The sequence below is a fragment of the Aythya ferina genome (genome assembly GCF_964211825.1).
Source record: "Aythya ferina genome assembly, chromosome: 2".
In the NCBI taxonomy this organism is placed as follows: domain Eukaryota; kingdom Metazoa; phylum Chordata; class Aves; order Anseriformes; family Anatidae; genus Aythya; species Aythya ferina.
The window spans coordinates 71,358,967-71,379,564 of NC_140297.1; the positions used below are offsets into that span (position 1 = coordinate 71,358,967).

The following is a 20,598-nucleotide window of genomic DNA, read 5'->3' on the forward strand; positions in this document are numbered from 1 at the left end:
AATATAAGAAATGATCCAATTCTAAAAATATTATCTTGTGAATTCTGAAAATAGTAGGTTTACTCAATGCTTGAAGAAGCCAGTAAGCTTTCTCCTGGAGTCCATTTTTCTCCAGTGGCAGTACCAAAAAACCCAGTTCCTTAGGAACGTTGGGACATGAATAATTAATAATGTCTGGGAGAAGAAGGAATTTTGTTAGATTAAAGCAGGAGGAAAAAAACATTGGCTCACTCATTTTATTATGTTCAAGAAATGCACAAGTCCATTTGGATGTTTAGAAAACTGCAATGGAAAGTAATCCTTAAAAAAATAATACGGATTTCCAGTCATGTTTAAAATACAATCTATGCCATTTCATCTTTTTTTCATAGGTGCTACTGCATCAGTGAGCAACAGGAATGCAATGGGGAGTTAAGTGGCAGGGAAGAAAAGGGGATAGTAAAGGGACGACTACTCACTGTTCCGACAGTTATTGATCTTGAGAACACAGGCATGACAGCAGTGTACAGTATTTTTTGGGCTATGCAGTTCATCCATCATTTACTCCTCAATCTAATCTCCAAACATACTGCCATTACCCAATTCCCATCAAGCTGTGCTAAATGACTCTTTCCGCAGAAGCTTACAGGGCACGACCTGCTCCTCCTCTGCCGGCACCACAGACGCGTCTCTGTCTGTTTGTAGCCCTGACAGCTTTCTACAGCCATCCGTAACATCCTTTCAAACCAAATTTCCTCTGTCTCCTTTGGAATTGCAGGACGGGCAGACAACAGCGAAGCGGGGAGATGCTAATTGCAAATTAGTCGTGCTGCAGGTCTCCCCCGCCTCACGTTTATCTCATTGCTACCTTCTCACCCCTTGCTTTTCTGGCCTCGCTAGGCGGTCTCTTGATTGAATTCACAAAAATGTTTGGAGCCATCACCGCTGTGCCAGACAAACAGCAACCACGTTCTTGGCTTGAAAGAACAATTTCAAGCCTCTGTGTCCCAGGCATTTCCCAATTAAAGGAGCACAAAGTGGATTTAAACATTCCCTTTACAGCACCAGATTTTAATGCAATCACGTTTCAGGACAACTGTTTTTTACAAGTCAAACAACTGATTTCAAATATGAGGGTATGGGAAAAAATGGCAGTAGATTGAATAACTGCCTGCAGCAAAAATGCCCAGATTTCAAAGCCATGAAGAAAAAAATGTTATTGAATGTTACACCATATAAGAATGCACGAACAATTGTTTTATGCCCTACCACAGATCTAAATAATCCTATTAAAAATATCCTCCCACCCAACAAACACAAACACACAATTAAACAGTCTTGAAAAGCAGATACAAAAATGAGTCGATGCATTGTTATGTAACCCAAGCCCTTAATATTCCCCTGGGCTCCAATTCGTTTTTCAACGCAAACATTCATGAGATGGATGTCGCTTCTACGTATTTCTTATGTCTCACTCTATTTCTCTCCATTACCTCATCTAGTCTCCCCATGTGAACTTTTGGCTCTCCCATCACCCTCCTGCGAGGAGTTCCACAGCTGCATGGATCTCATCCTGCTTGCTGTGAAGCTGGTTCCCCATACTTTCATTAGAAGCATGCTGCCTTGTGTACTAGAAGTGGCAATGAAACAGCCTTCTCTACCCATCCTCTCCAACCCTACAGCACATCTGCATCAAGAGCAGCACAGAGCAAACGATTCCACTGGCAGATCCCGCGGGGCCTGGCAGGGATCTGGGGCTGCCCTTCAGCCCTCCCTCTCCACTGCGAACCCGTCCCAAGGCACCAGAAGGGCCACGCATGCTTTGCAAACGCATCTCCGCTCAGAGGGCTGTAGGCGTGCATCTCTCTGTCACTCACTGTGCATCCAGACCTGTCTACAGATCAGAAATCATGTTTATTTATTTCAAATGAGAATTCCAATTATAGCACCAAATTATTCTGAGGGGGTAACAACAAAGATGCTGCTTTCGGTCCAACATGGAATTATTTCAAAGCATTTCCAACATGCTGCTAAGCAGCAGAAGTTGTAGAATTGTACAACACAAGGCGGGCTGCCAACACCAAGCTCTGCTGCAGCTGAGCAGGCAGAAGTTCGACATAAACAAAAATAATTGAAAATGAAAACTGGGGGGGGGGTGGGGGGGGGGGAAGGGAGGAAAGGGGGCTAGAGAGACAGACAGACAAATGCCAGTGTTGAGAAAGAAAACCCTAAAAAAGAGAAGCATTCTCAGCAAGAAGGGAGTATACCCCCTACTAAATGCACAGTGTAAAGAAACAGCTCAGAATGGGCTTGTCCCGGCACTGCTAGGAATTGGGAGAGCCAGGAAGAAGATTTAAGATCCAGGTGCAGCTCAGATAAGCTATTTCACAGGCTTAGAAACTGGCCACACGTTTTCAGAAGGCAGGTGCTCAACCATCAGCATGCCTGAAAGCAAAGCCTGCACGAAAGCAAGAACAAAATTAATAGCAAGTTTTCTCATTCTTCTTTTAATAAAGAACACGTAGCTCACAAAGCTAACTGCTTTAAAGTTAAAATAAACTATTAAGGCACCTCCGCAACTTTGATTCTGGCCTCTTAGGTGTCTTTGCCATTCACTGTGAAACTAATTTCAGAGACCTCAGAATTATGAACTTGTGGGATCCATGCCCATAAAGTAGCAATCTAAAGTTGACCAGGTGAAGCTTCACAGGTAATTTGCTTGTTTTATTTGCTTTGACTAGGGAAAAGTGGAAATGGATTCTGCTTTGTAGAAACACAAAGCAAGTGTTCACTAGAGACGGCTCTGTGATGGGTTTTGTAGCCACAGCCCAGGCAGCAGCGCTGGAGGATCAGCTGCTGGAAACCCTGCTGGAAAAGACAGTAATTGCTGAAGGAGAGATGTATTCTTCAGGCCAACACTAGGACCCAGGATTGATCTGGGGAGAGATCACAAGCTACTGAGCTCTTTTCAATGCTCCCAGACCAGTAGAGTAACTTATTTTGGTAAGTTAGAGGCAGTTTCTACTGAGCTGTAACCATTCTGTGGTGTCAAAACACAGTGCCTTGGCAGGCGTGCAACCAAATTTCAGGGAAAAGACACCTGAGAAAACAACAGTGCAACTGAGGCTGAGCTCAAAGAGTGCTGAAACAATAAGCCTTAGGTTTTCTTAAGGAGGTGGCAGAAGTTTCTCATAAAAAATGTTAGTCGAGTATGTTTTATTATGGTTTTGCTACCAGAATCATGATAGCATTTCTCAGTTTGTTGCTCGCAACAAATGCCCAGAAATGTCCTGAAATGTCCAGAAATGTCCTGAAATGTCCAGAAGAAAAAAAAAAAATCACTTACTTCTACACACATGGAAACAAAATGTGAAATAGCCTACCCATCCCTGACCCTCACCCCCAACAACAGAGCAGTCAAAGTACAGTCATCTAATTTTTTGCTGGCTCAAGGCAACACTAATTCAGATGTATGGTGGCTTCGTATTTTCTTTCCATCTCCTCATCCCAACACCCAGCCTAATAAGAGTACAAAAGAATACTGGTAAGAAAAGTAGGGTAAGTAACCAAAATGCAAAACTTATTGCTGAAAAAATCGGAGAAATAAAATCCAGCAACATAATAGACCGTTCACTGGAGGAAAACCGATCACACCATTCCCCAATAGATCAAGACATTTGCTCAGCACAAACACAACAAATAAAAGCTAGAATCTTCCCAAAGGAACAAGAAAAACTAAACACTTAAAATACTATAATGCTAACATAAAAGTCAATGTCATGTGCTCACCTTGGATACAGTCTGACTGATCTCCATATCTACAGAATACGTGGAGCTAATTATAAGTCCTAGAGCCCAAGACAGACAACTCAATTAGGAGTGTCTGACAAGATGGGGGCTGTTTATCTGGAAGGCAACAAGAGGACTGAATACATTTACAGAATATAGTATTAGGAAGTATTTTTTACTTATCTGGATCAACCAGAATTAGATCACATTCCAAACTGAAACTTTGTTTTAAAAATGTGGGTTGGATAATCTGTGGAAATCATCGCCACAACATCCTATTGATATCAACAACCAGGAGGATTAAAACACAAGTGGCTAGGTACATGAATAACCCCTGCAGTTCAACTATACGTGATCACTAACAGATGAAGATTAAGAAGACCAAGATTATAATAGAGTTATAATTTCTTAACAGTTTAGGAAAGGATTCCATACACATCCCAACAGCATCCCAGACTAGCTACTGTTGGCAAGATTACACCCAACTAGACGGGGCATTCATTGGATTACTCCAGCACTCCCTGTGTTTCTACGGCTGTTCTGCTACCAGAATTATCCAATGGCAACAAATGCTATGTGTAGATCAGAATGTATACCTTAAAGGGTGTACAGCATACCCTTGAAGGGATGTTTGGGCTGTTATCAAGCAGCCTGAATTGAAAAGTCAGGCTTCTGTGGTTGAGGCAAACTTTTTTTTTTAGTTTCACTGACAGCCTGTCCTAATGCAAACTAGCCCATGCACTTTGGTCTTCTGGTATTTCCGTTCTATCATTACCATGTTAAATTCATGTAGAATTTATTTATTTATTTATTTATTTTGGAGACCCAGAAACAGACCATAAACAAGAACGTAGACAAATACAGTACACCTTGATCACTTCTTTGTGACATAACCAAATATATTCACTTTGAAAATGGGCCCTCCTAAAGATAACAGGTTCCTTGTAGAAAGAGTATCCTTCGGTAATGGAAGTGCTGATGGCCCTGTTCAGCACCCTCAAATACCTGTCAGCGGCAGACAACAAACCAAAAAGCACACAAAGAACTCTCTATCTTAGCCAGACAAAGCTGGTATGATTGCAGTAAAAGTGGAAGTTCAACTTGGAAAAGCCAAATGCAAAGCAATGACTAGTTGCCTCCTCCTTTCCTTCCCAGCTGCATGCCTGCAAGAGTTGACATTGTCATATCTGCAGACACATCTAGGAAAAAACATTCTTAGCTATAGCCTTATTTGCTCATTCATGTTCCATTCCTGGTTGTTCTGGTGCTTCAAAATGAGAAAATTCCATAATGACTCTGTAGTTTTATTTGCCCTTACTACAGTTGGTGATAATTATTTTTTTTAGTCAGAGGTGACCAGTTTTGCATAAAAGCATCACTAAGTAGAATGCTAGTGTATTACTACATCTACATGCCTTCTGTAGTTCCAAAATACCAGAATACTGGAAGGACTTCTGCATGCAACTGTAATGCAAATCTCATTATTAACTACCACTTTACCCTACTGAGCAAATATCAGCATGTCCCTCCTGAATAACAAGTGTATTTCTAACAGCAGTGATCATATTTCTCAATGGAGAACTGAATTCACCAGCAATAAAGTCCAAGTTCCCAAAAGAGAAATGGCTCTGTGTTATCTGTAGACAGATTGGATTTTAATGAGCAAAGGAAACACAGGGCCCAATCCTATTCCCACTGAAGACAATGGGATGGTTTCTACTGACTTCAGTGGGCTTTGGATGGAGCTCTGAGGTCCTGATTTTGCATATGTCATGCTCCCAGCTTCACTGAAACCAACAGGGAGTTTCAGTGGCACTCACAGAAGAACAGTTTTCTTTAGCAACTGATATTTTAACCTTCTCCAACATGGAAATGGCCCATTCCTTATACACAGGAAAAGAAAATCAATTAGTGACAATTTCAGATTGCATTTTCAAAACAGAACTTTTTGGCATGACACTCATTAGTCTCATCTTGTGCCAGTCATGTCTGTGAAGAAAGTGCAGTTAAGTGCTCCTAATAAATCACAATCTTTTCCGCTAATTACTTACAAGTCACTTGCTGATAGTGTATTGTATTTTCAAGTTTACTGATTTTAGTAATCATATGTTCCACCACCAGAATGATCTGTTCACCTGCAACTGGTGGATGATGTTAGGACAAACTAATATACCAGATAAGTAACTTACCATGGATGATGGTTTACATATGACTTTTTCATTTACAATTTACAAAATATACAGTTTAAAAGACTTTTTTTTTTTCCTTTGTATGTGGTATTTTTCTCTTTACTGTTGTGCTTTGCTGGCCATTACTTAAGTATACACCTAACTCCATCCACGCAAGTTATTTAATGAACTTAACAAATTACATGTAAACTTTGAGTTAGGGACACGTTTTTTTCAGTTAAAACTGCTATTAGTCATGACTGTAGCATCTCTCTAAGGTGCTGATGCACTCTGTTGGCAGTATACTGTGCAAACACAGCTGGGGCCAAGTGTTACTCAGAATCATTTAACAGCATTTGCTTCATCTGATATTCTGACCAGTCGTGGATTTTAACTCTTGTCCATAAAACTTGCAACATCTTTGGCTACTTGGTTATCATAGAATATGTACATACATATTCTTTTCTTGTGGATGCTTCTTTTTATTCATAACTACAAAAAGAAGGAGAAGCAAACAGTAGAAATTTTCCATCACACAACTAAAGAGCTAGTCCAATTATTTGGAATTTGCAAGTCAAAGCAGATCTATTTTAGAAAGTGGATCCCTGCCAAAAATAAATAAATAAATAGAAAGACTACGAGAATCAGAAACTAACACATACTAATTTCAAACTGATACAACCTCCAGATCCAGCAACTTTCAGATTTCTGGAGTAAAGCATTGTCACACTGTAATACATAGCACAATTCCTGATTCAAGGACCAAGATTTATCTTCTCTGAGACCAACCACATTCTTGGTGTCCAACTTGATGAGTGAGGCTGCTCACCAGCTGCAAGTTCCTACAGAGAGAGGGAAATGATGTACAGAACAAGGAATACCTGGGTAGGCAGCTGCTCTGCAGGGAAAGATGTGGCACTCTGAACACATTTGGAAGTCTAATTACGTAACAAAAATAGTGTGCATGAGTCGTGGTCGCAGCTATTTCTCATCAGAACATATTTTAAATTCTCAGCCAAGATTTTCAAAAGATCTCTGAGGTTCATGAATTCTTTTTTTGGTCTAAGTTTCAAATGTGAAACAGGTCTCACTTGCAGAAATGCCAGACTACAGATTTTGATAGTCATCAACCTTAATTCATTTGTTCAGAAAAGCTGTTAGTCATGTATCAAAATACTGGCCTTTTTTAATTATGGTGCTTTTCCCACCTTTGCTTCCGTCTTCATTTCTGTTTTGCCCAGTGCTCCAGGTAGATCTTGATAGTGGCAGAACTATTGGTTTTAAATCAAGAAATTTCACTCTGTGAGCACACTATCAATCTCAGAAACAAAGCTGTAAGTTGAAAGGCAACAGAGAAGCACTTGGATAGCCTGAATCACTCACGGCCTTCAGCTAGCTTGAATTAGTAGGTAAGATCATTTGGATTTTTGGACCTTTAAAAACAGAATACCACTAGTAATAGGAGAACCTGTTTGCTTTAACTTCATCCACATACAGACATTATTGCTTCAGACAGAAGTCAATCATCATACATTCTGTGTGCTGCTAGAAGGACTGCAGATGAGGAACACAGAAAGAGAATAGTCATTGAATCCAACAGTAGGAAAAAAAAAAAAGTGAATGAGAGAAGAAATACTAATTACACAGAAGACAACTTTAAAGAAGATATTGTATCCATGTTACATATTGGTTTTCCATTCAGTATTTGCCTAGGTTGATAGTTCTGCCTCTAGTACACAGAGATGTTCTTTTCTCCAGAGAGACAGTACATTGTATATAACTGAATTGACCTTGTGGGATAGAGGGAAGATTAAACAGCAAATAAGCCTGGGCTCCAAGCACATTTCAAATCCATTAGATTCAAAACTCCAGTATATATATAAAACTAGCACAATTATACAATAGTGAAGCACATTAATCTACTTGTACCAAACCAGCTTAGAAACTTATCCCTAAAATAGTCTCCACTGAGCTGAAACTGGATTTACTTGAAAGCCAACACAAGGAACTGTGTTAGCAATCATGAGAGTAGAAGACCTTAAATTTATAATGTTAAATATCTATCACTTTAGAATTGCATAAACAATTGCATGTTCAACTTTGTAGCTCATAATGGCTATTACAATGATCTCCTGGTTAATATTCAATATTCACAACTGGTATGTAACTGTAATTCATATTTAGAAAATGGACTGTAAAAGCCCAGAAGGACCTACTGAAGTCCAGTGAGGAAACTGTTGTTTTAAAAGCAAAGTTTAAAATTGTCTAGATATTGTACACTTTTAAACATACAGGAAATAGATACTGCCATACCAAGGTATATGAAGACACCATTTAATCCAGTAACCTGCTGATAGAATTGTCTAGTAAACAGATGTTTCAGAGCTGTATGAAATACAACAGTGATTTTATAAATACTGCAGGTTCATAATTCATACTGGGATTTCATCATGACCCCAAGCAGATGTCACTTATGTTCTGAACCACAAGAATTGACAGACTTTGCAATTTTCGTGTAGCCATAGAGGTTTATTTGCCTGAAAGATACCCAGTACTGCAGACTTATTACACACCATGTTGTACATTTTAGTTAGCTTTTTTAATGTTTCCTCTTGGACTAATACAATAGAAAAAGATGATCCCATTAGTTTCTTTCATCACCTTCATTTTTTTTGAAAACCTCTCTCATTTAAACCTCTCTTCCCTTTTTTTTTCAAATGAAATTACATTATGTTCAATAACCTTTTTCTCCTCACATAAGACCATCATCTTCCTCTAAAAGCTGTGTATGAAATACTCATGCATCTCTACCTCTTAAAACACTCTAAAGAGGAGAATTAGTGTTATGATCAAAAGCAGCTGACAAAACACGTGTAAGATGATTTTTCAAAGTGTCCCATTAAATCGTGACAATTTTGGTTTTGGTGGTTTTGGTTTTTGTTTGCTTGGTATTATTATTTATTTATTTTTTGGTTGCTCTATGAATGAAGCAAAAGTGTGGTTTTGAAAGTTTTGGAGTTCCCACAGTACCCAGTGGGTGTTGCTAACACTCAGAAATTTGGAAAAGTAAGGACTCATCTTATATAGCCAAACACAGGAATATCTGCATTAGGAAACACTAAGAAAAATGTCTGCCTAAGTGACACAGCCCACAGGTAAATACTTTGCTTTACTTAATTGAGTCTAGACATTAATTTACTTCAAGAAGAACTTGAATATGCTGTGACATCCTAGTCGATTTTCACTTGCTCAATATACATCCCATTTATTCAACACAACTGATGGTAATGTTCTGACCTCAGATGTTAAATTTCCCATGTGCCACCCCACTGTGACTTCAGACATGCCACACAATTCTTCAGCCTCCCTTGTCTCACCAGTCTGCAAGATGAGCATGGCAGCATCTCAGATGTGCACAATGAGACCTTAATATACAAGTATATACGTATTGAAAAAGACACAGAATTCCATTAACTTAATTTTAAACTATTTCCTTTCTAGTATTCATTCACAAAGTATGAAGTATTCAAATGTTATGAAGTATGAACAGTCATTCATTTCTTTCGTATCCATCCATCCCACATGTGGGTACGAAAATACTAAACAGATTATTTCTTCATTTTCAGAATAATTTTTAAATGGCACCTTTCCTTTGCATCTCTGTGTGATGCTTGATAAATAATAGATCAGTTGCATGGTGTTAACGTTAATATTAATGTTACCAGACAGTGTTTGAGAGAAGCAGGATAGAAACCCAAATTCCAGAGGCATTTGGAACACCCACAATCACAATCTAGACATATGTTCTTCAGCTCAGGTCCATCTCTATCATATATAGATTTTACAGAGTACACAATCCCAAGAATTTGTATTAATTTTACCTAGAGACAAGGTTGGTTGCTTGTCACTTGATGGAGCTTGGCAACAATTTTCTTCAACTATTTATAGTTAACTAGTAGGTTAAAATACAATACGCATCAAACACAAAACAAACAACGTGAAGATACTGGGTTCTGCTTCAGGAATGCTGACATTTGTTTGTTCTGAAAATGAAGAAAAACTTGTTTCCTCAGCCTAAATGCTGACATTTTCCAGCAAGAAGATAATTAACCTATGAGCTGCTTAACATTTTGATTCAACTTTAAGTAATCTTTTTTAGCTATAATATTTTTTGCCTTTTTTCCCTATAAAAATGTGTTCTGGATCCATAAAATATAAAGAGCAGGATTAATTATTTAGTGCTAAACCCATTTCTCTTCTGCACAGTAATACAATGAAGTGAAAAAGCTTATAAAGATTTTTCTTCTCATCTCCCGTTTTGGTAGCATTATAGAATATATGTTTGGCTGAATCTACCCTAAGAATTAGTGGCCGGCCTGGCCACCATATATTCAGCCTCAACACAGTTCTGTGAAGGTCTTGCCGAGAGATGAGTACAAACCCCCGTATTTCCTGCAGGCACCACGTGTGCAATTCTCAGCTCACAGAAGACAGCGGTGTTATTCATAACTCTGAGAAATTTTTGGTGGCTGTCTCAGTATTGTGACCACCTTCTGCGACTATAAGGATTCTCATAAGACATAAGCCATTGGTACCAGTTTTACCTTGCCATGCAGATCTCCATGCAGAATTTGAGGAAAACTCAGGATCAGCCACAGAAGTGTTGTTTCTTAACATTGCTTAGATGCTACAGAAAACCCTTTCAATGTGAGGTAGGTAGAGGGGGTCAAAAAATTAGGTGAGAGGAGAACTCTTTATCTCTTACACATAGCATATTCTTCCCCCACCCAAGCTGCTGAGTAGAGTGCTTTCAAAAGGCACCGCGAGATTAAACTGATTTCAAGCTCCTCAGAGAATGCCACATTTAACATCTAACAAACATGATTTAACATCTAACAAACTCTGATGTATTCACAGCCATTGTAATGCTTCTCAAACTCTTATATGCTCACAATTATGTACTACGAAAAACAATTTTGCACAGAAGTAGTCTTACCCTCTTGTCTACAAGGACGGTGATTCACTAGGACTTCGCTGAGCACAGAGGCACTCACATGCCTGTTGCTATCCCCCTTGCATCCTGTGGCAGCTGACTTGTTTAGCCATTTTTCACCAGCCCACAGCTTGTCAATAAATCAGTGTGCTAATTCCTGTGATGCCTCCTGTGAAGTGCTTTGGGAATTGCGGCAAAGATTTCTGGGCCGCATCTGAGACCTGGTGGTGAATGGCTGACTCCAGGTTGACATGATGAAAAAAGGTTAAGCTCTTCAGCCGAGCAGCCTCTTAGAAAGATTCATTGTGACTCCAGCTATCCCTTTTCTATAGCAAGGCTATCCTCCGTATCTGCCTGAATACATAAGGGAGTTGACATTTGTCTTCCATGTGGCTCATGTGCTTAAGTCTTCCTCTCTTCTCATTACCCGTGAAGGGTGATTACATTTCCTATGGAATATCACTGGTGATACATCACACTTCAGGGCTGTGTTCCCCCTCTCTCTAATGGAAACCTGTGGTTGCTTCATCTTTCTCCTTTCTTGAATACCAATCCTCCCACAAGTCTGTGTGTTAGCCACCAGTCTCCCACCAAAGAAGAATAATGGGACTCCTACTGAAGCTCGTTAATAGTAAATTATTTTCAGTTACTGAGGACGACTTTCTCCGTGAAGTCTCTGAAGAGCCATGGACTGTACAGCAGAATACTGTCTGACCCACAATTGATTTGAATACAGTGGTTTGAAGGAAACCTCAGACTTCAATAGTGAGCCATTAAGAACAGCTATTTGTATAGTGCCTGTCTGAACGCGTAGAATAGGAGAAAAGGCACAGTCTTTCTTTCCTGATAGGTCGATTATTCTTTTTTCCCCCACAAGATGGTCTTCAGGTAAACACTGGAATTAGAGATCTGAATGGGCAATTCACAAGCTGTGTAAGAAGCCATAAGTCACAGAAGTCTCACTTCATTGTATAAAGCAAAATTTTATTTATTTTTACCATCTTGTAAAATAAATAAGGCACTTGCTGGCATTTTTCACGTCCATCTTTCTGGTGAATGAAACAGGAGATGCCCAGAATAAGCAGATGCCAAACAGTCGAAGGGCATGCTATTGATAGTTCATCGTGACACTTTTAGATTTGGGCAGGGAAACAGTATTTGAGGGACTTCTAAAGCAACCTCAGGGAATTAGGCATCTGAATTCACACTGGAATTCAAAAGCTCAAGGCCAAGCATTTAAAAACCTTTGAAAAGGGTGCTTAATAAAAAATATGGAGACAGATTCCAAGATTATATATGTATACATAATAAACACAGCACTGAAGAAGTCTACTTCCATATGAAACAATGCATTCTGGCTTGTACCACAAAAGCTCATGCTCACTTTTTTTTATCTCTGACTTCTCCTAGTAAGTAATACAAAGAGAAAGCAGGAACAGAGCTGATTGAAATTCAGAATGTCTAGAACACTTGCAAAAAAATCTTTCAAAAATGTGTGTCCATATTCATTCAGATAATTGTATATTTCAATCTGGATTTTATTTATTTATTTATTTATTTATTTTTCCTGAGGAGGAAAAGAAGGAATTAAAAGCTTTTCAGTTCAATTACCACAAAAACAAAAACTAGCAGATGGCTGCCCTGAGCTCAGTGAATGCCCCTGCTACTACACAGGATATCTAGGAAAGCTGAACTCTGGTTCGGGACAGCAGGGCATCAAGGCTTCTATAATGTGGGAAGTGCAAGACACCCTGGAGCCATGTAGCAAGCAGCTTGGCAGGGCTACCTTGTATTTACAGACATGCTGGACTCCTTTAAACCTCTAAGGAAGTGGGATGAAAACTGTACCATCTGAGTACTTGGGTGGCAGATTGTCTGGGTTCTAGTAGGACAGGACCAGAACTCATATGTCTTCATAAAGCATCTATCTCAGGGCAGTCCAGTCTTCATGCTGAACAAATTTGTTCATAAAGTCTCTGACCATCTCTAAGCAGGAGTTCCTGTGAGAACACAGCTCATATTTCTACACAGTTGCTTTTCAAAGGGGAAAAGAAAGGGAAGAGGAAGAAACTGAAGAGTGGTTGAGGCCACTCTGAATGTGAATCAAGCAAACACCACTGGCTACCCATTAGGTTAGCCTGAGGCACAGGGGAATGCCTAACACATGCATAGCAGGAGTGAAATGCACCCAAAAGCAAGCAACTTCCATTACAGGCATGTTTTCTAAGTTGAAGCACATCAGGCTTAAGAAATGACAGGCAAGGTTCTCACTCACAAGGGGAAACAGGTGGCACTGTTCCTAGTTGTGACAAGAAAGGGAAAAAAAAGAGGACTGGAGGGTACTACTGTAATGCTTTAACTAGCTACTATACAGTCATGCTCTACTGCAACAGCTGAAGAAAGGCTCAGAAGTCAACCAGTATCCAGTTACAGAGGCTCCCATAAACAGTTAATCAACTTTAAAAATATTACATTTTATTTATTTCACCAAATGAGAAAAAATTCCAGAGCTGGAGAACACAGTTCATTAACAGCAAACCGATCCTCCAATAGTGATTATCAAAAGCAGCTTCTGGTGTGTTTTTTTTTTTTCTTTTTTTTTTTTTTTTCCTTTTTTGTTTTCTGCATAGAAGCTGCTGCTGGGACTTAGTCAGTTCAGCAGTTAAAGGTAATCTCAAAAAATCCCACAGCAAATTGTAAAGTGCTTAGGCTGAAGAACAACAAGGTGTTCAGGGACTGAAGTGATTGTTTTAATTTGCGTAATACGAGCAGCAAGCAGTACTTCAGAATTATTCTGCTTAATTCACCTGCTCCAGAAGCAAGACAGAACCAAGACAGAAAATAGTCTTTAAGAAATAAGGCAGACCTAAAAGTATTTGATTTGATCTGCACCTTTATAAGGGAAGGTGCAGCAAATCTGGCAATAAAAAGGAAAATAATGTTATTGCATTGTTTTTTTCTACATACTCATGAGGAGCTAGGGGTGTGCTTTGACAGAACATAGCAGTCAATAGAATCTGACTTTTCCCTGTCAAATGTGTTCCTCATATTATTTGGGAAAGAAGGGAGACAGGTCATCTGAGTACTCCCGAAGTCTCTAAAGATGGGGCCACCTACCTAACAGAATCGCAGCAGCCAATACATTTCCTTTCCCTTCACCTAACACTGCTACAAATGTGCAGATCTCACCCCAGAAATGTGCTCAGATTCACTCAAAGGCAAGAATAAATCCTTTCTTACCTATTCCCCACTTATATTTTTAACAATGCAGTTGTCAAAATGCAGCAAATCAGCCCTTCTTCCTCCTCCCCCCCCCCTCCCCCCCCCCCCGTTACTGTCTCCCACACTGCCTTTTCAGTGTATTTTTAGTTGTTCTGATTAAAAATTTACTTCTTCAGTACCACTGAGGACACACTGTGTTTCTTGATTACAGTATTGTATACTTTTTTTCAGCCAACCTCCAGATCCTCCTTACAAAGGAAGATGTAGAGGCATACCCTTCCTTCCTTCCTTCCCTTCTCTTTCTACAGAAAAGAAATGTTTGCATGACATTAAAAAAAAAAAAAAATCAAGTCCCAGACTGGTAGGAAAACTACCTCACTGCACAATTCAAAAAGCACTTTTTCAGATCGGGGATGTGAGCCCATCACACTCAACAGAATTATGCAGGGTACCTAGGAGAAGAGACACAGCTGAGCTGAAGAAAACACTTGCAGGGCTCACCCAAAGCAACAACAAGCATCCTCAGTAGTTCTGGGTTCTCACTGTGTTGTTGTCTTCTGGGGGACAGGCATGCAATCTGACTCTTCTGACTCTGCTTGCTGGGGCTGCAGCACATCCCCTTCACTGGGGACAACTTGGGATAAAAGTGTATTGTCACTTCTACCACATACAACTAGTTAGTATTTGCTCTCTTACTTTGGACAGGTATGCTTTCGCAGAATCACAGAATAACCCTAGCTGGAAGGGATCCACAAGAATCAGCAAGTCCAACTCCTGGCTCCACAAAGGACCACCCCAAAACCAAACTACATGTCTAAGAGTGTTGTCCAAATGCTCCTCGAACTCTGGCAGGCTCAGTGCCATGACCACTTCCTTGGGGAGCCTGTTTCATGGCCCAACTGTCCTCACAGTAAAGAACCTCTCCCTAACCCCCAGCCTGACCCTGCCCTGTCCCAGCTCCATGCTGTTCCCTCAGGTCCTGTCGGTGTCCCCAGGGGGCAGAGCTCAGCGCCTGCCCCTCCGCTCCCCTCGTGAGGGAGCTGCAGGCCGCCATGAGGCCTCCCCTCAACCTGCTCTGCTCTGGGCTGAGCAAACCAAGGGACCTCAGCCACTCCTCATACATCTTCCCCTCTAGACCCTTCACCATCTTTGTAACCCTCCTTTGGACGCTCTCTAATAGTTTTATGTCCTTTATATACTGTGGTGCCCAAAGCTGCACAGTACTCAAAGTGAGGCCACACCAGAGCAGAGCAGAGCAAGAGAATCCCCTCCCTCGAATAACTAGCAGTGCTGTGCCTGATGCACCCCAGGACACAGCTGGCCCTTTTGGCTGCCAGGGCACACTGCTGGCTCATGTTCAACTTGTCATCAACCAGAACCCCCAGATCCCTTCACATGGGGCTGCTCTCCAGCCTCTCGTCTGCCTGTCTATACATATAGCCACAGCTGTCCCAGGTGTAGAATCTGGCACTTGCTTCTGCTGAGCCTTGTGTGGCTGGTGATTGCCCAGCCCTCTAATTTGTCAAGATCTCTCTGCAAGGCCTCTCTACCCTTCAGGGAGTCAACAGCTCCTCCCAGTTTAGTATCATCCGCAAACTTACTTAGTATGCATTCAAGTCCTGCATCCAGGTCATTTATAAAAACATTAAAGAGAACTGGCCCTAAAATGGAACCCTGGGGAACCCCCACTAGTGACTGGCTGCCAGCCTGATGAAACTCCATTTACTGTCTTTATTCTTTATTGCCCCTGGAATTTCATGTGTGTGTGACTGCAATACTTACTTTAATGTTTCAGAAATGCAACATACTGCTTGACTGGAATTCTCTGGATGGTAGCAGTTTTGATTACTTATATTTTGCTTACTTATAATGAGCAAAGACCTTTCTATCTTTTAATTGCCATTTAGCCAGCCTTTTTTTTCCCTGTGAAGCCTGTTTCCCTTCTGAAACTGGGCAAGTCTCAACCACTAAGAAAGGGATTATTTTCTGATTTAACTTCTGAAGGATATTCATACTGATTAGACATTTTTGACAAGTTGTGTCATAGAAGACCTGGACTTAAAGTTATGGAGGGTACAACAGCCATTGCAAAAAAATAAAAAAATAAAAAAAAATAAAAAGTAAGAGAAAAACTGTGTGACATTTTCCCTTTCAGTATCAATATAGTCCAAAATATTTTCTTTGTTTTTGCAAAGAACTGGAATGTTCCAAAGGGAAGAATGTCAGTCACAAAACCTTATTCATCATGTATTTGCACAGCAATGCTTAAAGGTCCTTAAAGATCTCAGAGGATTTGAAAGAAATAATTCAGCCAGGTGGCAGAAACAGTGCCATTACCTTCTGGTGGCTGGTCACACACAGCTCCCACAACACACTGGAGCTGACAACTCAAGGCAAGTCAGAGTGAAGAGATTTTATAAACCACGCACAGCCAGATACATTCCACTAATCAAACATACGAAAATCTAACTGTTTGCAGCTAATATATCAAGCAAAGGAGAGCTTAAATCTGCAAGACGAACAATGAAAAACATTTTGTTCAGGGCTAAGGGATGTTTCTTGTCTATTCAGTCTGCCTTACATGTCCCCTAACACTGTTCTTGCCGTGATTTAAGTCAATTTCCTTGGCATTTCAGCAAAGCCATAACTTTTTCTTCATATCCATCTATTTATTCTTTATATGTCTAGATAACAGGAGTGTTGTAGCCATGTTGTGCGTTATCCACAATGGGTGAAGTTACACCAACTGTGGTCTCAGCACAAGCCTTATACAACATTTAGGTTACAGGAATATCCTAAAAATCAGGTGACAGTGGGCCTTACTTTCCCATCCATGTTTGGTCATGCCACCCTTTGATGGTCTTTTACCTGAAGGGCAATAGGAAGGTATCAACAGCAGACAGGATTATCCTCTGACCTTTTCATTCTCATGTACAACTCACTCCCTTTCTCAGATTCATATTCTGGATGCAAGAGTTATACCTCATAGGTACTGCTCCTCTCCTAATTAAGGATCTCATATTCACAGATTTCCTAGACTGGTGACAGATCTAAATCCCCTGACCAGTTCCCTGGGGTTCCAGTGCTGTTTAGGAGCTGGGATCCACAGGCAATCTCTTTTTATGTGACACCTCCTGCACATATCTGTAACGTGGAGAGGCATGTGGGGATTGTAGACACATGAAAAGTCCATGTTATCCTTTTAGTTCAAAACTTTTGACTTGAAAGAAGCATGTGTGATTGGAATTGTTGAGATGAAACTGAAGGGATGAAATGTGAATCATAGGGCTCTTGAACATCCCTACACAGTCTGGATTTCAGAATCACTTCATATAAAAGTTACCTACCTTTATTTAGTTGCTAAAATTTACTTCTCTACCTGGAACAGAGCACCTAGATTTCTTTGCTCTGTCTACCTTCTGCACTGGTAAACAAGAATTTAAGAGGAAATAACAGAATTCAAGAGAGGTGAAAAGAGAAGTGTATAATGTCCTAACTATTGCTAATACGTTATTCCCTGATAAGGAACAAACATTTTTCCACCTCAAAGTAACATGCAATTGCAGTGTGAAATTTTCTGCTTGCAACTTTTTTACAATTGATCTAGCCCCACTAGGCTGGTATCCATCACAACTAGTTTCAGCCATCACAGAAAAAAAGACACATCTGCAGACTAAACTGAACTAAAAGTGTTTATTTTCTGGAAAGCCTTCTTCACATACCTCATGTTAGCCAGTTTACCTCAATATTGTGTCTTGTTTAGTAAATTTATCTAAGATGCATTTAGGCTGAAGGTTCTTAATTAACCTAGCACAGCAACTTGGCTTTCTCCTAAATTTAAGCTTTTCAGCAGTGAGAATAGTTCCTGCTGTATCTTTAATTACCTGTGCTTTCCTGGAAGAGCGCTCAACGTCATCACCTTATGAAGTGGATAGTCAAGATATACAACTTTTTTTTTTTTTTTAATGCAGCAATATATTCCTTGTTTAAACAAATACATGTCTCATATCTTTTCCCCTTTCCTTTTCCCTGTATAGGAATACATTTTCACTGTGAATGCATGCTATAATTGCTACATACTGCAGCATGGTTATCAGTCTGAAGCCACGTGGAACCTTGAAAGGTTTCTGAACCACAGAGAAGTCTGTAGATAACTACACAATATCATAGAGACAGCCTCTACAAAGGATCTTAATTAAAAGACATCTTTCTGTGTTGTAAATTAATTTTATCTGTACAGCATTTTCTGTTTTCCCATCTTTACAGTCCTATAACTAAGAAAGGTAGTTTAAGAAGGAAAACAATACTGCCAGATGTCCTAATTCATCTTCCCTTTGCTTATACTTGCATGAAACTCGTATTTTTTAAGGATGAAAAAAGTCTGAATTTTAAATTCCAAATGTGATCAACCACAAGCATGAACTTATCACGCTGTGTATAAGTAACTAACATTCAACACAGCAGCACTACTGGCTTCCGTACCCTATACACTTTTCTCCTACCCTACGCACCAGAATCATTAAAGATTTAAGATAATGATTACAAGCATCTAGATCCATAACATTCGGATCCAACAGTAAGGATCTCTTTTATGTTAATTTCTTTGCCCAGAGGCTTTTCTGCAACACTGAATTAAAGAAGCCACTGTACCATTCCCGTGACAAGGCAATTATCTTGGAATTAAGACTAAGCAGAACACCCTTCTTTTCAAAGAGTTAGTCTTCCAAAGGCTTTGGAGAACAGACAAAATGACTTACAATGCTTATGTCATCAGTCCACAGAAGTTTTGTATCTGCACACACCCTGTTCTAAGACAAATGGGCAAAGTAGCTATTATGGTTAAGATGTTCTTTATCTGTATTTTTTTTTTTAATAGGGCATATTAAAAGATTTCTTTTTATTGCTGCTGCAGTTGAATAATTTGAGGGAACTGCATTACTTACCAACAATCCCTTAGTGACACCCACCCAAATTTTTCAGACCTAGAGGAGAGAAGTGTTTCCACTCTGTAGCATCAAAGCATATCTGATGTCTGCTGAGTGAGGGTTTAATGGCTTTAGAGACAATACTAGCAAAGTCCTAAATTGGTGTGAAAATTCTCAGCGAGGAACCATCATTCCCCTCCCATTTGCAGAAGTCACAAAGGGAACCAGAGGTGTATTCCTTGCAGAGAAAGAAAAGAACTTGCACTGAACAACTGTCCTCACTGGTATATGTTCAGGATGTGTCAAAGCATATTAGAAGACAAAACACATACACTAGAAATCCAGAGTAGTGAATCCTGTCCCCACTTCACCACTCTACCAATGTGGAAGATATCATTCTGATTAAAGAAAAGGATCACAGACCATGTGCTGAGTTATGACTGATGAAGTGATACTGATGTGGCTTCTCCCTGTACAAGCAGATTTCTGAAACAGGCTACAGGAGTAATTACAGAATAACACTGCCTCTGTGAAAGGGAGCAGGGATTAAGATTTCTCCAAACCTTTATCCTTGGCAGAGATGTCCATGCTACATGCAGGATTTCCCCCCAACAAAAGTATTAACAACAAAGATGGTATCATTTGGTATCACCAGGCAGAATGTAGACAGAACACAGCAAGGAACAGAGGTGCTACATATCCCATAAACATTCAGCATGAACAAACAGAAAAGACCAATTCCAAAAATGGGTCCATCACCTCAGTTCCTACAGATAACATTAATGTTAATTCTACTATATTTGAACAGTCAGCACATCAAATTCAAAAGAACAATAGGTTTAAATACCTGGATGTAGAAAGAAATACATGTAATCTGTAGGTGTTGGAGAATAACATGAACCATTTCCCACCATCTTCAAGTTACACTACAGATAGATTTACTAACTGCCTTTCCAAAGGGATAAAAAAAACAAACTCAGAGGAGACATTATTTTAAAACCCAACTGGGTAGCCAGCAGCATATTTGCTCCTTGATTTGGAAAGAGCAAAATGAAAAATGGTGCATAGCTGATAGTCAATTTCTGATACAACAGATAGTATCAGTTAGACATGCAACCTGCACACTCAGAACTGTTGTGTCAGTACTGCTACAAAAATAAGAAGGTATTTTGAAGCCTGAGAGACTACTGTTCAAGAATATAATATCAGAAAAAAGAACAATTTTTTTTTTTTTTCCTTCCTGTTGAACACCAACAATAGTCTTCTGCAACAAATCATTATCCCTGGCATTTATAGTAAAGGTCTACTAGTGAATCTGCACTAGAAAAAGAAAGGAAGAGAACAAGAAGACAAACACCAGCCGCTCAGCAAAAAGCATGACTAGGATATCAGACATATTATGGATAAGAGTGTCATGAATTGGCAGATGTAGTGAAGAATGAAGTTGTTCATTATTGTTGTGATTAAATGAGCACAACACATTGGGATTGCAGTTTCAATACCAAAAGCTCAGTACTAATGC

General features: G+C 39.8%; 1 protein-coding gene across 12 annotated transcripts in view; it reads right to left on the reverse strand.

Moving 5' to 3' along the window:
- The window catches only part of FARS2 (phenylalanyl-tRNA synthetase 2, mitochondrial), a 254,089-nt gene that overhangs the window by 65,947 nt on the left and 167,544 nt on the right, over positions 1-20,598 (reverse strand). The window lies entirely within an intron of this gene.